This window comes from Magnolia sinica, chromosome 1, assembly GCF_029962835.1.
Source record: "Magnolia sinica isolate HGM2019 chromosome 1, MsV1, whole genome shotgun sequence".
Taxonomy (NCBI): Eukaryota; Viridiplantae; Streptophyta; class Magnoliopsida; order Magnoliales; family Magnoliaceae; genus Magnolia; species Magnolia sinica.
In genome coordinates, this window is record NC_080573.1 from 91,038,559 (window position 1) to 91,058,171 (window position 19,613).

The window sequence follows — 19,613 nt, forward strand, 5'->3', positions numbered from 1 at the left end:
GCGGCGGCACCTCTCAGCCTCCGTGCACGGGTTGGGCGGCTAGGCCCGGCTTCATCCACGGGCTCTCTCTTCTTCCCCATCAAAGAAATAAGGGCAGAAATGGAAAAGATGGCCGTGATAAACTCAAAGAGGGCTATGGAAATGAGAGAAACAGAGAAATAAGAAGGATGGTGGAGCTTCCACACACTTGGGATCCCAAAAGAGGATTTGAGAGCCCAAATGAGAAGAAAAGGAGAGATAAATAGCAATGGGGGTGAGGGTTTTGAGATGGGTTGGTAGGGTTTACACGAAAAAGGAAGAAGAAGATTTGGAAGAGATTTGGAAGAGTTTATAGGAGAACTTGAAAGAAAAGAGAGCTAGGGAGGGAGGATTATGAAGGAAGTAGGGCATAGAAGGGGTTTTAATCAACAAACTGTAGAAGGGTGGGCCACACTAGGCCAAATACTCGTCAGCCCGAGCCGGCCCGCCCGGCCTGGCCCGCTGATCGGTGAGGGCTCACCGAACGGACGAGGACATCGCCGGTCTCTGGACCATTCGACGATGCCTCGCCGTTTGGGCGAGGTCCTCCTGGTCCCTTATGCTCAAAATGATGTGGGTCCCCCCTGGGCCCCACTGGAAATGCCCCGATCGGCCCCTTTGCTTGGTTCGACGCCTATCGGGCCATTCGGGCAGAAATCTAATACAAACAGAGATTTCTTGAAGATTGAAGGGTCGAAATGGGATGATAAACCATCTAGACTCATTAATAGATGGTCTAGGAAAGGTTTCGAGTCGCTGTGTGTGATCAGGAGAGAGCACAAACTCGATCTCGGCGACCGTTTTCAGTAAACTTTCACCGATAGAAGCAACGGAACACAAACACACAAGCTACGATAACCTCGTACCCAAATACACTAAAGTGGCGACAGCATGCGGTGTGTGACCATAACCCAGGTCCGGTTTATTCCAAATCATGCTCTGATACCAACTTGTAATGCCCTGAAATTCGGGGGTCGAGCATAACTCAGCTCCCGAGTTCCAAAACATCACTTATGCAACATATTTAATGATGGATGTATGTTGTCTGTATTAGTGCATAAAACATGGAATAGATTATGCCAAAGTGCAGATATCATTCAGGGATAAGTGAAGAAAGCAAGCGGAAGACTTAAAGAAATATATGTGTACATGTACGAATCCCTAAAATACATACACATACCAGGTCGTAATACAAGTGTTGCTATCAAAATTACAAGTATCAAATTACATCTTTTAATTCCCAAAAGAAATCCCAGCATCCCTCGCATTAGAACAAGGCTCACTAGAACCCGTCTGAAAACTGCATAAAAGAGAAAGCAGCCTCATCATCCTCTATCCCCGGCTCTGCCTCAAAGGTTGCATCAACATCTGCAACACCAGCAACTAAGACAGAGTCTGGTGGGTGTTTAACACTGCCCCAGAACGTGGGAGTGAGTGATTTACTTAGTGGAACAATAAAGTAAAGGTTAACATGTTATCAGTTTAATCAAGCAGTAGTGATAAAGCAGAACAATTAAACATGTCCTAAGTACTCTTGTTAATGCAAGAATGTATGAAGAATGATGCGTGCCCTCAGGCGTACACCCTCAGCGTCTTCATCTTACGTTACGCATGACATCGCCTCAAAGTGCGCCACATCTACAAAGCACATGTAAATGCGGTGCATGAATATGATTACCAAGTTATTATTAGTCCTTTTCATACAGCAGGATTCGGAAGCTAAGGTACCTTCCTCATATCACCATCCAAACAGTGATCCATTCTAGGGTCGTCAGTCCTAGACATCTCATACGATCATATGGTTTGAGGTCGTTGCAAAGGGCTCGTCACCAATCAATGCACGCCTATCATACCTTCGTTACTACAATAAGGCTCGTCACCTCAATGCGGTATCCAGGTATGCTCGAGGTCACTACAAAGGGCTCGTCACCAATCAATGTAGGCCGACGGCACGAATATAGTATCCCATACCACCATAATTGGCTCACGAGTTTGGTTGCTCACTGCTCACTATGGGGAGGCTCGTCACCCCAGCGTAGGCCGACAGCTCGACCACGGTGTCCCATACCACCATGTCCGGCTCATGAGTCTTAGAGAATCAAGGTACAACAGTTTACAGGATTTCATTGGTAAGTTCGGTACCCTAGATTCAAACAGTAGCGTCCATACATGGTGAACATATATCTGATAATTGGGTTACTTGACGAACTCGACTAGCACGAACGCACGTTGAGTTGAATGACATAGAGTGCGCTAACACTCCGCGTGGCCAAACCACTGCCGACAACTCTAATACGACTCGGGTTCGTCTAATTTCGTCCTACATGGCGAAAGCAACCTCAGCCACGAACTTAAGGCCGATTACCGATTTCCTGGACTATTCATAATCCCAAACACATTCCACTACAACAGATATTCTTATCTACAATTTAGAATAGTAATGGAGCAACAACTCAAATCATATGGTATGTAAGCATTTGAAGAATATCAACTTAACATGGATTTAAGCATAAGTAAGACTTGAAATTAAATCACAAGGAATGTAACTTGCATGAAGGAAATCATACATACTAGTGGGAGAGTTGAGAATCGCTTCTCAACGCCCATACTAGATTGATATGCCACACTTTAGATCATGCAGACATTTCTACAAACACTTAGAATACATAATACAACATACATGACGTATGTTGAAATACATGCATTTGGACAATTCCTTTTGCCAAGGAGTTGTCGCCCATACAATTAGCATAAGTACACGACAAATAATCATGGCAAACACATGCTCATATTTTATACATATACGGTACTTTATACATACACATAGAATACACAATCCTCAATATCTCACATGCATATCAAGAACAGAAAATAAACATAACATTTGGCATGTGAAATCTCATTCATAACAAGAATAAACCATTCACTGGCATTGAAAGCCTTGAAAACCATAACCTATATGATTAAAGTCCGCACCTTAATCCAGAAAAGAACACCAAACTGATTTCAGACGATTTGTCTTCGTCAACGGCGATAGGATAACCTAAAGCATGAATAGAAATGAGCCACAACAACACAAAGACTATTCTAAGCTCTAACACAGATTAGGGTTAGGTTAACTTACCCAAGGATGAACTCAGAATCGCCGGAATAACGATTCAGAAGTGAAGGTTTAAGGATGAAGAAGAACAGGAAAGAATCTAAGAATGATTCACCAGCTTCTCTCTCACTTTCTCTCTCTTTCCCTCTCTCTTTCTTAGCTAGGGTTAGGAAATTCGTATGGAAAAGAGAGTTAGGGTTTTAAGGTCTATAAATAGGCCTAACATTGATGAAAATAACCCCAGGGCCAAGGTATACTTAGGGTATAATCAAAACAAGCCTCTCTCGATCCAACGAAGCACTTCCGGTGGGCCTATTACCACGAAAGGTCGGACTTAAGCTCACTGACCATGGATCTAGGTCAAGCCGAGTTTTCGTACCGATCGGATCTTCAGATCAGCTGTGGCAGACCATACTCAAATCAACGGTCACCGAATCTCGATCAGGTCCACAAGCACAAGAACATGCCTGGGCCACCTTCCTTGATCAGAGGGTGAAATTGGGTCAGAATCTAATGGTCAGATTGCTTAAAATCGTCGCGCAAGTGACACGACTCAGATTTCATAAAATCTTATTAAATTTCCAACCGTTCTCACACTCTTCACTCCAGACTCAATCAAATCGACCCAGAACATCATCTGGACTTGATTTTTGAGGTGATGGTCAAGCCCAACATGGTGACCGCAACAGCCTAAGATTATCGCTATCGGACTTTCGACGCGCGGTTCATGTCCGATCCAGAACTTCCAAAAATTCCCAAGAGCAACTAGATTTAGCCATGAATCCCAGATTTCAGAGTAACTTAGCACCAATTATGCTACAGGTTTTGAGTCATGCAGATCAAATTTAAAGTGATTGATGCAAATTTCACAAGCAATCGAGTTTAGCACTAATTACCCCAAAAAGCTACTAAGGATAATAGAGGTAGTACTCAGGTCTTGGCACAAAATTTTTCGGGTCATTACAGTCGTGGATGGCCTATGACCAGTCGTGAAACGGCTTTATCCGATCGCACTCAAAATTTCAAAAATTTGTTGGTCCTACGACTAGTCGTAGTGTCCACAGGACCAATCATGAACGTGATTTCTACAACTATAAATAGACGACAATTTTTAGAGTATTTCATTAAATTGAAGTATAATCAAGACATCACTCTGAGAGAAATTTTGTAAACTTCTTAAGCTATATTGTGCATATTTAATATTCTCTTTTATTAGCTTTTTATATTTGATTTTGTATTCTGCATTCCAATCTGATTTGAAAGAGGGATTGAAGTATTCCCACTTCTTGGAATCAAAATCAAATAGAGCTAGCCCAACTTGATTTAATTTAAAATTAATTTAGAACTTAGAACCATTTCATAAGTGAGTGTGGACATTGAACTTCTATATTCAAACTTCTACTCCAACTTGGTTCTTGTCACGCCCCGAACTCAGAAACCGGGCTCACAAAATTCCCGATCGCTGAATCCGGCGCCGACAGCCTCCGTAGAACCCCATTCTCGACTCCCGTCACCCATTCACCAGGTTCCGATCCTGGGATACTATAAGGAGGATTTATAATCATCAGTCTGATTCATAATGAGAACAATAACCACAAGAATACCACCACAAAATCCACTATGATCAAAAACTTTTGAGTACAATGCGTCTGAAAGGGAAAATACAAAAATAATGCAAAAGATAAAAACTCCAAAGCTTGACTGCATGCTCCAACTCTGACAAGGCTACAGCTGCGTCCTGGCGTCACCTGCACGCATCAATCGTGCATAAGCTTATAGGAAGCTTAGAGGGTGGTGTAAGTGTGTGCACAATATAAGCGTGCTCAGAACGCAAGGTCAGAGTAATGCAAAATCATGGTGATGAGTACATGAATGCAATCAGCCGTACCAAGGCTATGCGGTACAAGATATGAATGTCATCGGCCATAACATGGCTATGCAATGCGAGATGCAACTCAAGCATACCAATCCTCATCATATATCAGTACAGTTCTCATTTTGAATAATCACCGGGGTTTAGTACACTCCAAGAGGCACTGCCGCTCTCCAAGCCACACAGTCCAAATGAGCGTAAGAAACCTCACTATCCGCCTGGCCAATAGTTTGTCAATACCTATCCAGCACGTCGATAGCGGACCTATTCACGAGCTGGTCAAACTCAGCCTAATATTGCCCCCTACCCTTGGACGAGTAAAGCCACACCCCTTTCCAACCGACCACGACACAGCGGGAGATGCAGCCTCCTGGTATTCGGCCCTCATGCGCTCATATATCCACTCGGTCTCGACGTTAGAGTCATCCTCTGGTACCATTGGGTTTAGGAATTTTCATCCAGGGACATCTATGACGCCCGTATGTTAGATCCAAATATTTTCGATATCCAATCCTGCCAACTACAATCACACAAATGCAAGTGCATGAGTCACACTATCAGTCATGCAACAATCCTGCGTGTACCATGCACTTATATGGGGCAACTCCGCCTATCAGGGAGCCCATAAACAGTCCGCCTGAAGGCATATGCTATGATCTGTCACTCCTCACATCAGGCACACATATGATGTGGATGATCATGAATCATGGATCTATACTAAACATGTATAAAGAGATGAGCTCTGTGTATAACGGAGATGGGCCTAGACGGCCTACTTACCACAATTATGGGCTATCAGTGGGCCTTAGGGAGAGTTATAATGTGGACATTTAACCAACATTATCAATGTGGACGTCAAACCAGCATTGCTCCCAAGGCATGGCCCGTTATGAATGTCAACACATATGCTATGGTGGAGTCACACTACAAGGGACATTATGTTCATCCTATTGGGCCTCGACCCATGGGCCTCTAATACATCAAATGGCCTCATACATGGGTCTCACCTATACATATCAAGGTGGGCTTCAATGATGGGCCACAAATGCATCAACGTGGGCCTAGTCACATGGGCCTTGCATACATCACAGTGGGCCTCATAATATGGGTCCTATACAAATCAAGGTGGGCCTCAACAATGGGCCTTAAATTATCTCCAAAATGGTTGGACAGTTGGATGAAACACATGCATCATGATGGAGCCCACTCTAATGGAGGCCATGGTTTACATACATAAGTGGGTCCCATGTGGGGTCTACCATAATGTTTATTTCACATCCAACCCATTAATAAGGTCATTCAGACCGGGGCCACAGTAGTGTTTACTTTCCAAGCAATCTAGGGCCCAACATAATGTTTATTTTCCAACCAACTGTTCATAAGGTCATGTGGACCAAGGTAGGGCCCACTATAATATTTATTTATCACCCAATCTATTCACAAGGTCACGTGGGCCTGGATAGGGCCCACCGTGCTATTCATTTGACATCCAAACTATTCATAAGGTCACGCGGGCCTGGATAGGGCCCACTGTAATATTTATTTATCACCCAATCTATTGATAAGGTCACGTGGGCCTGGATAGGGCCCACCGTGCTATTCATTTGACATCCAAACTATTCATAAGGTCACGCGAGCCTGGATAGGGCCCACTGTAATATTTATTTTTCGTCCAAAATGGGCCCACTGGAATGTTTATTTGTTCACCATCCAAGTTGTTCACGGTCCGTGTGGACCAGGGGCCCACGGTAATGTTTATTGCCATCCAAACTGACCATAAGGTCACAGTCAGGGGCCCACCGCAATGTGGTCCACAGATCCAGCCCACTCATTGGGTGCGTCCCACTTGGCTGACCGTTCAGACCAAGTTTTAGCTTCATCCAAATTTCAGGTAGGCCCCACCAAGTGTTTTTATATGTTTAGGCATGTCTTCACATGATTTTAAATGGTGTGGCCCACTAGAGTTCCGTATACAACTAATTTTTGGGGTGGTCATCTGGTCCGAGGGGACCCATCAAATGTCTGGAGTAGATGTTCGAAACGCATCACAGTGGGGCCCACAGCTGGGGCCGTGAGACCCAGCCCGTCCGCCCATCCGTCACCTGCAGGCAGCGCCTGCTGCGTGCGCTGACAGCAGCAGCTGCTGCTATCTGAGTGTTTTTTTTTTTGAAAACTAGTTTTTCCACGACTTTCCGGGGGTAGGGCCCACATCAGATCGATCCGATCCCGCCACTGGTCCCTGTAGGTCGATACAATCCCATAGAGTCCAATATTGGGATGTTTCAGATATACAGGAGCATCAGGGAGTAAATCAAAGGCATGAACACTGTTTCCTATACCATGGCCCGCCAGGAAACCAGATCAACCTCATTTTTCGGTTCAATGCCTTAAATGCTCTGAGGAAGAGGATAGATGGCTTAGATTGTATAAAAACATCAAGGTGGGGCCTACATGAGTGGTCCACCACTCCCTCCTCTTTGGCTATCCCGTTAGCACACTCCCACGCCCATTTACACTTTACTGATTGCCAACGTCCAGCGTCCCTGCATACGTAAATACATTATCATGGTGGGTCCCACGTGGACGTGGCCCACCAACATATACATTTAATATATATCTTATATTATATATATACAATACATATTACATTATATATATTATATATATTATATAAAATATAACATATAAAAAAAAGGTGCATTGGGCCCATCCAAACAGTGGTTAGTGTGGATCATCACCTACAATAGGATGGGCCACACCATCTGATGTAGATGGATAGGTAGATATAACACATATTGGTGGGATTCACACCATTACAAAGAAAGAAAGAGAGAGAGAGAGAGAGAGAGAGAGAGAGAGAGAGAGAGATAGAGAGAGAGATATACGGTGAGATAGAGGAACCCCGCCACTATGGGCCCTCTTGATTAAATCACATACATCCAAATAGGTCCCACCAATAAGTGGGCCCTAAAATTGAAAATAACGGTAAATCACCCACCTCATAGGCCTCCTTCTTGATCCCTTGGCTTCAAATGCTCCTTGTCTTTGCCTTGGACGGTGGATGATGGGGTTTGGATGGTGTGGATGAGAGATGAGAAGGTGTAGATGGAAGATGAGAAGGTGGACCACACTTGTGGTTTGGGAGAGGAGGGTTGGACGTGGGATGCTTGAGTTGCTTGGGAGATTTTTGAGAAATAAGAGAGAAAATGAGAGGATGGGAGTGATATGGATGGGTGAGGTGTGATGGATGATGGGTGATGTAAGGAAAGGTATGGGTTGGGTTGAAATTTTGGAAAAGAGGAATGGGTGAAGAGAGAGAGAGTTGACTTTGAGGAGAAAGAGGGATGGGTTGTTGTACTTGAGTAAGGTGAGACTTGACTTGTACTTGACATTGATTAATTGATTGATTGATTGGACATATCGTAGAGATTCCCTCGATATTTACAACACGTGGTGTTTCTTTAAAACAAACGCAGGTCGACATCTTCTAACCTGGGTATCGGTTCGGTGCGCAAGTCACGGTATTGGAACCGCGGCGACAACACGGTCGCTATGATATAAGTTTCGGATCGAGCCGACGTCGGTGTGAGGGACCTGGCTTAGGATCACGCGCAAACATCGAAAATGGTGCGAAGGTTGTCGGAATTTGACCGGAAGGACCGCGGAAGCCAACGGAACGGTACGGACTAGGACATAGGTCTTACAGTTCTTCCAGGTTGCAACAAAAGGAGAATATTCGGGTATTTTACATTTGTATAAATCTTCTGTTTTTTTATTTCTTTTGAGATTAAGCCAGAAAAATCTCATTATTTTGGTTATCTGAGGTGATCCAGAAAACTCAAAGTGTGGGGTTTTTGAATTGTGTAAGCCTACTTGAAAGACACAATTGTGAGGGTTTTAGGTGAACCTGGAAAAACCTATTTTCATAGTGAATGGTAATATCCACTGTGTGAGAATATTAGGAGTGGAGTAGCTATGTGGCTATTGTTTAACAGTTGGTGTACACACAGGCAAACTACTATAATTCTTTGTGTTTTGTAGATGTGTGGTTTATTTTCTATATCTTTTATCATTCAAGTTTGTGGGATGTATTTGTGGATGTGAATGTTGTAATCTTTACATTTCAGCATTGTGGGGAATGTTGTAATAGCATAGATTTCCTTTCTACCTATTTCCTTCATTTATTCCTCTTCGGTTTGAGTTCTTGATACACAAATCATTCTAGTAAGGTTGTCCTACCATAAACCCTTGGTTTTTATGGTGTACGGTTGTCCTTAGAACAACATTTGTATCAACCTCTCAATACTAGAATTTTGAGGTTGCTTTACGTTTCTGTATTGTGGATTGTTCATAGTGTTATCTTTGCTTTAATTGTTTAAATTCCATTGTTATCATTTTAATTTAGCATAGTCCTATTCACCCCCCCCCCCCCCCGCCTTTTCAAGTGGTATCAAAGCCTAATAGCTCATTTTAATTGTTATATTTTTAGATTTATTTCTTGAGCTAATCGATCTGAGCTATTTAAGTTGTCAAGTTTTAATAGTCTTTCAGTCACTAGGCCTTCACCATTTGATGGCTCCAATTATGCCTATTGGAAAGACAGAATGAGGATTTTCTTAAAATCTATGGATGAGAGCGTGTGGCAAGCAACAGTGACTGAATGGACCCCTCCTACCACTGAAGTAACTGGTATCGATGGATCCAAATCTATGAGAGTAACACCTTATTTTTCTTGGACCACTCTTCAGAAGAGTGAGAGTAGTGTCAATGCAAAGGCACTAAATGCAATCACTTGCGCACTATCACCAGATGAATTCAAAATAATTATATCCTATGATTCTGCAAAGCAAGCCTGGGATATTTTAGAAATGACACACGAGGGAACAACAATTGTCAAGAAATCTAAAGTCCAAATCCTCACAACCAAATTTGAGAAAATACATATGGAAGAAAATGAAATGTTCATGGACTTCTATATAAGATTAAATGACATTATGAACTCTATGTGGGGTCTTGGTGATAAAATCTCAGAAAGTAAAGTGTGTGCAAAGATACTACGCTCACTACCTGAACGGTTCAACTCAAAACTAATTACGATCCAGGAACTTCGTGATACGGACAATATGAGGGTAGAAGAACTAGTTGGTTCTTTACAGACTTATGAGTTAACTTTTAAAGCTCCTAAAGGAAAATCAATTGCCCTTACATCTTCTAAATATTTTTCTCAAGAAAACTGTAGTAATTCTAATTTAGAAAATTCTGAAGATGATATAGCCCTTTTAGCTAAAAAGTTTTACAAAATTTTTAAAAGTAAAAAGAGGGTTGATTTTCAAAAATCAAATGATAAGAATAAATCTAAATCTAAAACTTAAAAATCTTTAAAAGACAGTCAGTGTTACAAATACCATGAATATGGGCATTTAGCAAACAAGTGTCCTAGAAGGGACAAACCTAAAAAGAAAGGAATGTTGCCTACTTGGGATGAAGCTTCTGGCTCTGAAGCTTCTTATGAATCAGAAGATTCTGAAACCGAATCGGGTAATGAAGTCAAAGCCCTTATGACTCTAGCCAAGTTCACTTTTTTAGATCATGATGATTCAACTAGTAAAGAAAATCTGAATAGTGATCATGAAAATGAAGAAGATCTTCAAGATGCTTATAATGCCCTTTACAAGGACAGTTGTAAAATTGCTGTTAAACTAAAACTTCAAAAAGAAAATTTTTTAAAGCTTAAAGAAAATTTTGATTCTCTTATTTTAGAAAAATCCCACATTTCATATTGTTTTAAAAAATCGAAATGCGATTTAGATTTTAAAACCTCCCTTATTGAAAATCTTAAATCTGAAAATGAAAAACTTAAACTTGAAGTCTCTTCACTTTTGAGTTTAAAGGATACATGGAGGTATGCCCAAGGTGATCTAAAGTTATAAAAACTTTTGTCTGGATTAAGAAAATGGGTGACAGATCCGGTTTGGGCTACGACAGAAATATTCCTCATAAACAGAAGAATACTCCTCCTAAGTTTGGGAAAAGAGAGTCTTCAAACTCAAAAGGGAATAGTTCAAATCAAAATTTTTCTAAAAATGCTAAAACTTTTCAATCTTTAAAACCTAAAAACAACTATAAAAATCAGAACTGAAATCTTTTAGCCGAGAAAATAGTTGATTTACTTAAGGAGCTCCTAAAATCTAACTCAATAGTTCATTCTCACAACAACTACAAACATAAGAAGACCAACTATACTCCTAAACCAAAAACTGTAATGAAATGGGTTCCTAAGGTTACTTGTTTGGTTGCCCACATGGCTTTCAAAGCTACAAGCCATTCAATGAGAGTGGAAATAAGCACACTCTCCTATTCTTTCTCAAGGTGGGAAGAAATCACCACCGGTTATGTCTCATCTTGACCTAAGTAGACATATTTAAGATCAACAAGCGAAGATTTTAGGTCAAGCTTTGGTGTTTTGAGGCTAGACGGTAAAGGCACTACATCGGTTTGGGGTAATTTCTCAAATTGTGGCCTCCACCGGTTAACTTCAAGTACCGTCCCAACATCAAGCATGACATTCATCTCCTTAATCATGTCATCATCTAAATTAGGAGAGTGGGTCAAGCACGTCTCTAGAGGGTCAAAGTATAGAGTCAAAAATGGTTTATCTTCTACGAAAGAATCTATCAAGTTAATGTCGTGGATATCATCAACATTCTCTGACTGTTTTCTCATGTTGAAAAAGAAATTGAGCTCCAATGTCATATTTTTGAAAGATAAATTCATAATTCCATTCCTACACTTAATGATTACATTTGATGTAGCAAGGAATGGATGACCAAGAATGACAGGAATTTGAGTGCTCATATCTACGATGGATTGAGTATTCAAGATAATAAAGTCCACTGGATGGTAGAATTTGTCAACCTAGACCAACACATCTTCGATCATCCCTCTCGGTACATGACTGAACGATTAACAAGTTGTAATGTGGTCTGGGTGGGTTTTAACTCACCTAGACCCAATTGTTCATATACCGACTAAGGGATCAGATTAACGCTAGCTCCCAAGTCAAGAAGTGCATGCTCAATTTGGTGATTCCCAATTATGCAGGTGATAGTTGGGCTACCAGGATTTTTATATTTTTGTGACACATCTTGCTTGAGGATGGCACTCACTTTTTTCTTTCAGAAAAATTTTCTTTTGAATGTTTTGCCGTCTTTTGGCAGTGCATAGATCTTTCAGGAATTTAGCATATGAAGGAATTTGATTAACAGCATCCAGTAGAGGAATATTGACCTTCACTTACTTAAGCACCTCTAGAATATCCTGTGAGTTAGCTAGAGGTTTTGGTGCAATCAACCATTGAGGGAATGGAGCAATCATCTTGCTTTGAGATTTCGGTTCTAATCCATGTGGAGCATTGTTGGGTCTATCATTCTTAGTTTCTTCCGGGACCTTAAGCTTTTCAACCCTCATCGAAATAACTTTGTCAATAATCTTTTCACTCCTAAGAGTGGTGATAGACTTATCCTGCTCCATCTGATTTGAAGAGCTTGGGTCACTTATTTCATATTGCGATTTTGGATTGGGAAGAGGTTGGGCCAGAAGGATCTCTTTCTCCCCAATTGAATTTTGTCTCAAGCCCTTGTATGGCCTTTTTAAGGTCTTGAAAGGCTTGTGACATACCCTGGTTAAAAAGCTCTTGATTTTGAATATGTTTTAAGATCGGATCCTCTTGAGGTTTCCTTTAATTCAAAACTTGGTTAAGGATCCCTTGAGGAGTAGCAGTTTGTCCATTCCTCCAACTGAAATTTGGATGGTTCCTCCAACTTGAGTTACATGTATTTGAGGTGGGTCCACTGAAAGGTCTTTGGTAGTTGTTTACTGTATTTGATTGCTCATTCAATATCTCTTGAAAAGTAGGAATTGTTGGACAATTCTCAGTTGTATGTATGTTACAAGCACAAATACCACAAACAACTTCCACAGCCTTTTTGGGTTCTATCTTCTTAAGTTCCATGGCCTCGACTTTTCTTGTGAGTTTGACCAATCTTGCATTTACATCATCTTCCTCTTTTAAGACATAAATTCCTCCCCTTTCCTTTGATTAAGTAGGCTTAAAAGTAGAGCTGTACACGAGTCGAGCCGAGCCGAGTATCGCCCTACTCGTACTCGGCTCTTAACGCCCGAGTCTTGCTCGTACTCAGCTCTACTCGGCCAACGAGCATGGACTCCCTGCTCGTATTTTACTGGCCCAAGTACGAGTCGAGTATGAGTAGAAAACGAGTCGAGTCAAGTCCGAGTTTTTGAGGCATTCGAGTACGAGCAGAAATAGAGTCGAGTCGAGTCCGAGTTTTCGTGGCGAGTTCGAGTCCGAGTCTGAATTCGAGCCCAATTTGAGCATGGTTTTCGAGCAACGAGTTCGAGCTTTGAACCAAGTTCGAGTTATAAATTGAGATTCATTTGAATTTCAATTCGATTGTCAATTGGAATTTGAAGTTAAACGAAACAATAAAATATATAAAATGCACATAATTTATGATTAAAAAACTTTGATAATTACATTAACATATTTACATTACATTTTTCAAAACGACAATTTATAACTAATAACCTCCATAAGAGGAATGCCTTCCTGTATTGTTATCTAATCCATCGGAACAGCTATCTATTTTTTCATATACAAATTAGTTCACTTCCTCTAAGTCAGAAGGCGAAGAGATATTTCCTTCATGCTCTTTTACACTTTGAACTAGATTTTTTAAGCTTGCTTTATGTGAAGAATTGTATGTAGTACCCAATACCTTATAAAATTCACTGTGACAGGTCAGGAATTTGAATTTGTTACTCTTTTTCTTCTTCTTATTTGTCGTACTCATCGTGTTGTCTTTGACTCGAATATCGCTAAAGTCTAGAAGCATCTTCCATAATGCGTTTTAAGACGAGTTGGAATTGTTCTTCCTCTAAAGCTTTTAATCTGCCTTCCTCCTCTGCATCTTTTGTGGATGTCATTCCTGTACGAGATCCAGAAGCAGAAGGTTTGGATGGAGTGGAAGGTTTTCTATTCAAATCTAACAGGGCTTGAAAAAGAATTTGGACATCCTTAGGGGCATTGGGGCATAGTTTTGCATCACCACCTCGACATGACAAGTGTAAGCGAAAGTGATTAGTCTTGTTCACAAACTTTGCGCCACACAAACCACACTTAATCTTTATTTTTCCAGACTTTGGTGGTGATTTAACCAGGGAAGCGTAGTCCCAAATGTTTGTCAAAGGGTCATATGACGACATATCTACACTCAATTTTTAATAAAAAAATCGAAATATTGATAAATAATTTGAACTTGATATAGGAACAAAAGAAAGCAATATAAATGTATCAAAATTCAAAAATAAAAGCAAATGAACAGGCATATATAAATAAATATCAAAGATTCAAAGTCTTCCAAACCACATTACAAAAGGACCAACACTTTCATGTTTGCAGTTGCAGTGAAATAATATTACAGATCATTCAACTTTCAACCAAAAAGAATTGAAAAATGAAAAATAGTTACTGATCTACAAGTAGAGACTCGTCACGAATCTCAATCTCCTCTTCTTCATCATTATCATTCATATCTCCTCCCCATATCGGGCGCAACCAATCTTGCGTACAAATCAATACTTCAAATGTATTTGGCGAAAGTGAGCTTCGATACTTGCTCACAACCCTGCTCCCTGTGCTGAATGCGGATTCTGATGCCACTGTTGAAATTGGTATTAATAATATGTCTCGTGCCATCACAGATAATGTAGGGTATTTTGATTCACTAACCCTCATTTTCCACCATTCCAACACATCAAATTCAGATCGCACAACGATTGGCATCTTGAGGTACATTTCTAGCTCTGATTCCTTAGTATCAACTCCCATTCGTGCTTGTGCCAAGTATGATATGTATTCATTTAGCACATCCGGATTACCAGGTACAGAAATATCCGCATCTCTACTTTCTTCAACACCCGCTGCAGGTAAAGTATTAACATATGATTTGTACAAATCTTCAAGGGCTTGACGAACCTTAGACGTTTCTGCTACCGCTCTTTTAGTAGGATAAAGCTTCATGAAAATAAAGCTAACGAACCCCATATTACAACGAGGATCAAGAACAACTGCCAAGGACATCAATAGATGACATTTGTCTCAGTATTTATTGAACTTCGTCTTCATACCAACTGTCATCTGGCGTAAAAATCTGGACCCGCACTGGCATTTTTCTGTAGAGCATCCTTAATCTTCCAAAGAGATAGAAGAAATAGATTCGCGGTTGGATACTGATTCCCAGAAAAAATCTTTGTGCACTCGTAGAAAACTTTGAGAAATGTGTGAACTTGTTGTGTTTTGGCCAAATCATCCGTGCTCGACAACCAAGAATACGTTCTATCACGCGCCACGTATTCAGGAAATGCAAGTTGCAATTCCATTACCGTATCTAACATTTCATAGGTCGAGTTCCAACGTGTACTGACATCCAACTTCAATATTTTTTTAGATGGCACATTCAAACATTGGATGATGTCATTCCATACACTCAGTCTCGATGGCGACCCCCTTATATATTTCACACTTTCTCTTATGTTCTCTATAGTGTTGTCAATTTCTTTTAGCCCTTCTTGTCCAATAAAATTTACAATATGGGCACAACATCTGACCTGAAATATTTTTTCTTCAAAAAATAAATTTCCTGTAGCCCTGAACTGGTTACATAAGCATGAAATGATACTGTCATTTGCTGAAGCATTGTCTAAAGTTATTACTGAAATTTGCTTCTCAATGCCCCAACCTTTTAGACAACTGTAAATGCAATCTGAAATAAGTAAACCAGTATGTGAAGGAGGAAGGTTACGGAAGTTCAAAATTCTCTTGCATAGTTTCCAATCCTTTTTGACATAGTGAGCGGTTAATGAAATGTATCTTTTTCTTTGATTAGACGCCATCCATAAATTAGACGCCAAAGCTATTCGGGACACTGAAGCCAAAACTACTTTCAGTTTCATCTTCTCCTTTGCGTAAATCTTCATGTACTCTCTCTGCACTGTGACGTGGGAGACATTCTCGGCCCAAGGGTTACGGAATTGATAGAAAGCCTTAAACTCTTTACTTTCTATCATTCTGAAGGGTTTTTCTTCCAGAATTAATAATCTAGCATACCACTCATTCAGCTTCTCTTTATCAAACTTATGAGTGAACACTACGCCTTGGGAGTCATCCCCTTCTAATTTCATAAATGACAGCAAATGTTGGTCGGGAGGAGGGAGACTTGGTCTCTTAGGACACGTCTTCAAATGTCTAATTAGATGTGTCGCAGATCCTCCTGGAATCTTGCTGAATAACCCTTTGCAGTGATTACACTTTATCTTCTGTACACCGTTAACTATCACATCGTCGAAATCATCCCACACTGCTGATCTCTTCTTCTTCCCTTTGCATGCAGTTGACGTGTCTGTGTCTCCTTCTACGATTAGAGGAGATGTGGCAGATGCACCCATTCCAGGGGTATTTGGGCTTTCGTCTTGACTAGTCATCTATAAAATAAAGTTCTCGATATGTTATATGGCTATACCTAGAGGGCTAGATGCCTAGACCGCTAGATGGGCATACTTACTTAATTGTCTAAATCAGTCACCCATTCAAGGTTGGATAGATTGTAATGCCTTCATTTTTCAATTTAAATTCTACGCCAAAATTTCGGCAGCATCTCCCCTTATCTCTCCAGAATATATTAATCTTGTATTTAATTCTCATGTCAATCATCAACACAAAGTGTGAACATTTGACAACGGAAATAAATATATGAAATATATCCAGAGAGAAAAAAGGAGAGACGAAACCAGAATAGGCATATGCATTTAAATTGGAATAAATGAAGACATTACAATCTATCTAACCCTGAAATATGTAAAAAGGGACAATTTGAGAATTTCTATGCATCCAAGAACACACTGAATGTATATCTGGCAACATAGAAATCCTCAAATGGGCAACTGATTATCCTATACTAAAAGTCTACAACTAAAACAATACAAATAATTCATATTTATGCAAACAAAGGAGCATGCTAAAATTGACATTCATCATCTAGCTAACTAATAATAAAATGTCAAATGAAAAACCAAATGCATCTTAAAGTGGTAGCATTCAATACTAACAAAGTAACAAGTAAACTATCATTTATAAAGTAAATTAAGAAACATGGAAAACATAACTATTAGGGCATGGGACTTGAATAGTAGAGGACAATAATTAATATATTAATAATTTCTATAGTAACATATTTCTATATTAACAATTTCTATATTAACATATATTAATATATATTAACAATTTTAACATATTAACATATATAAACATATTAATAATTTCAACATATTAACATATATAAACATATTAATAATTTCTATATTAATTGGCCCATCCGACATGTCAGAGGGACCCACCAAGTTTCAAAAGGTGTTCATCCTCTCACATGTGTCTAGCGATTCCGATTACCAACCTCTCACGATCAATGTTTATACTAGTATGGATTGGGAAGTCATATGATGTTGTGGCTAAGTGAAACACTTGAGTGAAACACTTCATATTTCAACAATGGAAGTTCAATCCTCTATCATGCAGCCCACTTGGATTCTGGATTTGCATCATTTTTTTGTATGTCCTAACATGATCAACGGATGAAAAGTGTGGATTTCCCACAAACATCACACTAGCCTCACCTAGCTTCCCAATTCATGTTAGAGGCTTTCCAAGCAATCAACCTGCTAGTGTGTTTTATTTTACCAACACATTTTAAGGTGTAAGTCAAAAAATGAAGAATATCCAAATCTCCATTCACCACACTACAATAAGTAGATGAAGTGAAAATACAAATGTTAACCTAATCTAAATTCTTTTTGGGTTTCAAAATGTTTTTAATTACCACTCTTCTCCTGCAGTGTCATCCACCAAAAATTTAAATTGTTCTAAATTGAGCTGGCAAAATAGATGGATGGTGTGGATAAATCACATGCATAAACATGATGCCTAGAAAGCTTTTCCAGCACCGACTTCATAACCATCTGTCTGCGCTGACATTGGTAAAGGGACAATACCTGGAATTTGGGATTATTATTATTATTATTATTATTATTTATTTTTATTTTTTTCTGGTTAGCCCATTAGTACACCCATTGTCAGTTCACACTTCACTGTTAGCCACCCCCTCTAGGGAATCCATAGGACCATAGCAAAATGAATATTTAGGGAAAACACAAATATCAGGTTAATCCAAAACTATGTTAAACAATTTCTATATTAACATATATTAAACAATTTCTATATTAAACAATTTCTAAAAAAAAAATCAAACCCACACATTATCGAACGAGCTGGGCAGGAAAGACCAACAGCTGCGTGCAGGGCAGGGCGATGATGGAGGAGTGGTAGCCTGGCAGGGACGAGTTGCGGCACCGGATGAGTGGTAGGGACGAGCTTCGTCACCTAACAGGGGCACCGGACAGGCCGTAGGGACGAGGGTCTAGCACCACCGGACGAGTGAGAGAGAGAGAGAGGGAAGAAGAGGGACGGCCGGACGGGCGCTGGGAAAGGGAGGGTAGAGAGAGAGAGAGGATTTTTATTTGAATGGCCGCTTAGAGGGAAGAAGGGTTTTGAACAGGCGCTGCTTGAAAATGACGGGTGACTGGGTGAGTAGGGTTTTTTTTGGGCGGGCTTATATATACGGGTACGAGTCGAGTACGAGTCAAGTACCGAGTCGAGCACATGAGTCGAGTACCGAGTCGAGTACCTCTAGACTCGTACTCTACTCATAATCTAAACGAGTCTTAGAAACCCGCTCGTACTCGGCTCTAACTCAGACGAGTCGATTATCGAGTCGAGTCGATCGAGTACCCGAGCTTAGCCTGCTCGTGCACAACTCTACTTAGAAGTGGTAATTCTTGAGGAGGTATCCCATGATTGCGTATTTTCAGCAAGTTTATCAAAATAATCCCATGCATCATCGGCTTCCTTGTTCATAAATTCCCCATTACACATCATCTCCACAAATTGGCACATGTATGAGGTCAATCCCTCATAGAAAAGCTTGTTATACGCCATGTTTCTTAGTCATTCTATGGACATGAGTTTATGAGATCCTTAAATCGCTCCCAACATTAGAAGAAGGTCTCATCTTCTTTTTGTGCAAAATTCATGATTGCTTTCCTTAAGGTATTCATTTTATGATATGGGAAGAACTTTTTAAGGAACTCCCTTGTCATCTCAACCCATGTGCCAATGGACCGTGGTCTTAAGGAATGTAACCACGACTTAGCCTTTTCTTTCCAAGAGAAAATGAATAATTTCAGTCTTACCATATCCTCAGACATGTTTGGGAAGTGTAATATAGATATTATCTCATCAAACTCTTTCATATGCAAGTATGGACTTTCAGATTGTAGTCCGTGAAACTTAGGAAGGAGTTGAATCACCCCCTAGTTTAATATCCACAGTTCCTTCATTCAATAAAAATATCATACAGGAAGGTGTACTCACCCTCGTTAGTTGTAAATAATCTTGTAGAGTACGAGGCGAGGGTGCATTATGCACCTCGTTTT

At 40.2% G+C, this 19,613-nt stretch overlaps 1 non-coding gene across 1 annotated transcript; it reads left to right on the plus strand.

Moving 5' to 3' along the window:
• Window positions 1–19,122: 19,122 nt before the first annotated feature.
• LOC131222998 (small nucleolar RNA R71) lies at window positions 19,123–19,229 on the plus strand. The gene has a single exon (XR_009160257.1). It is a non-coding gene; the product is annotated as a small nucleolar RNA R71 (small nucleolar RNA).
• The last annotated feature ends 384 nt before the right edge of the window (window positions 19,230–19,613 follow it).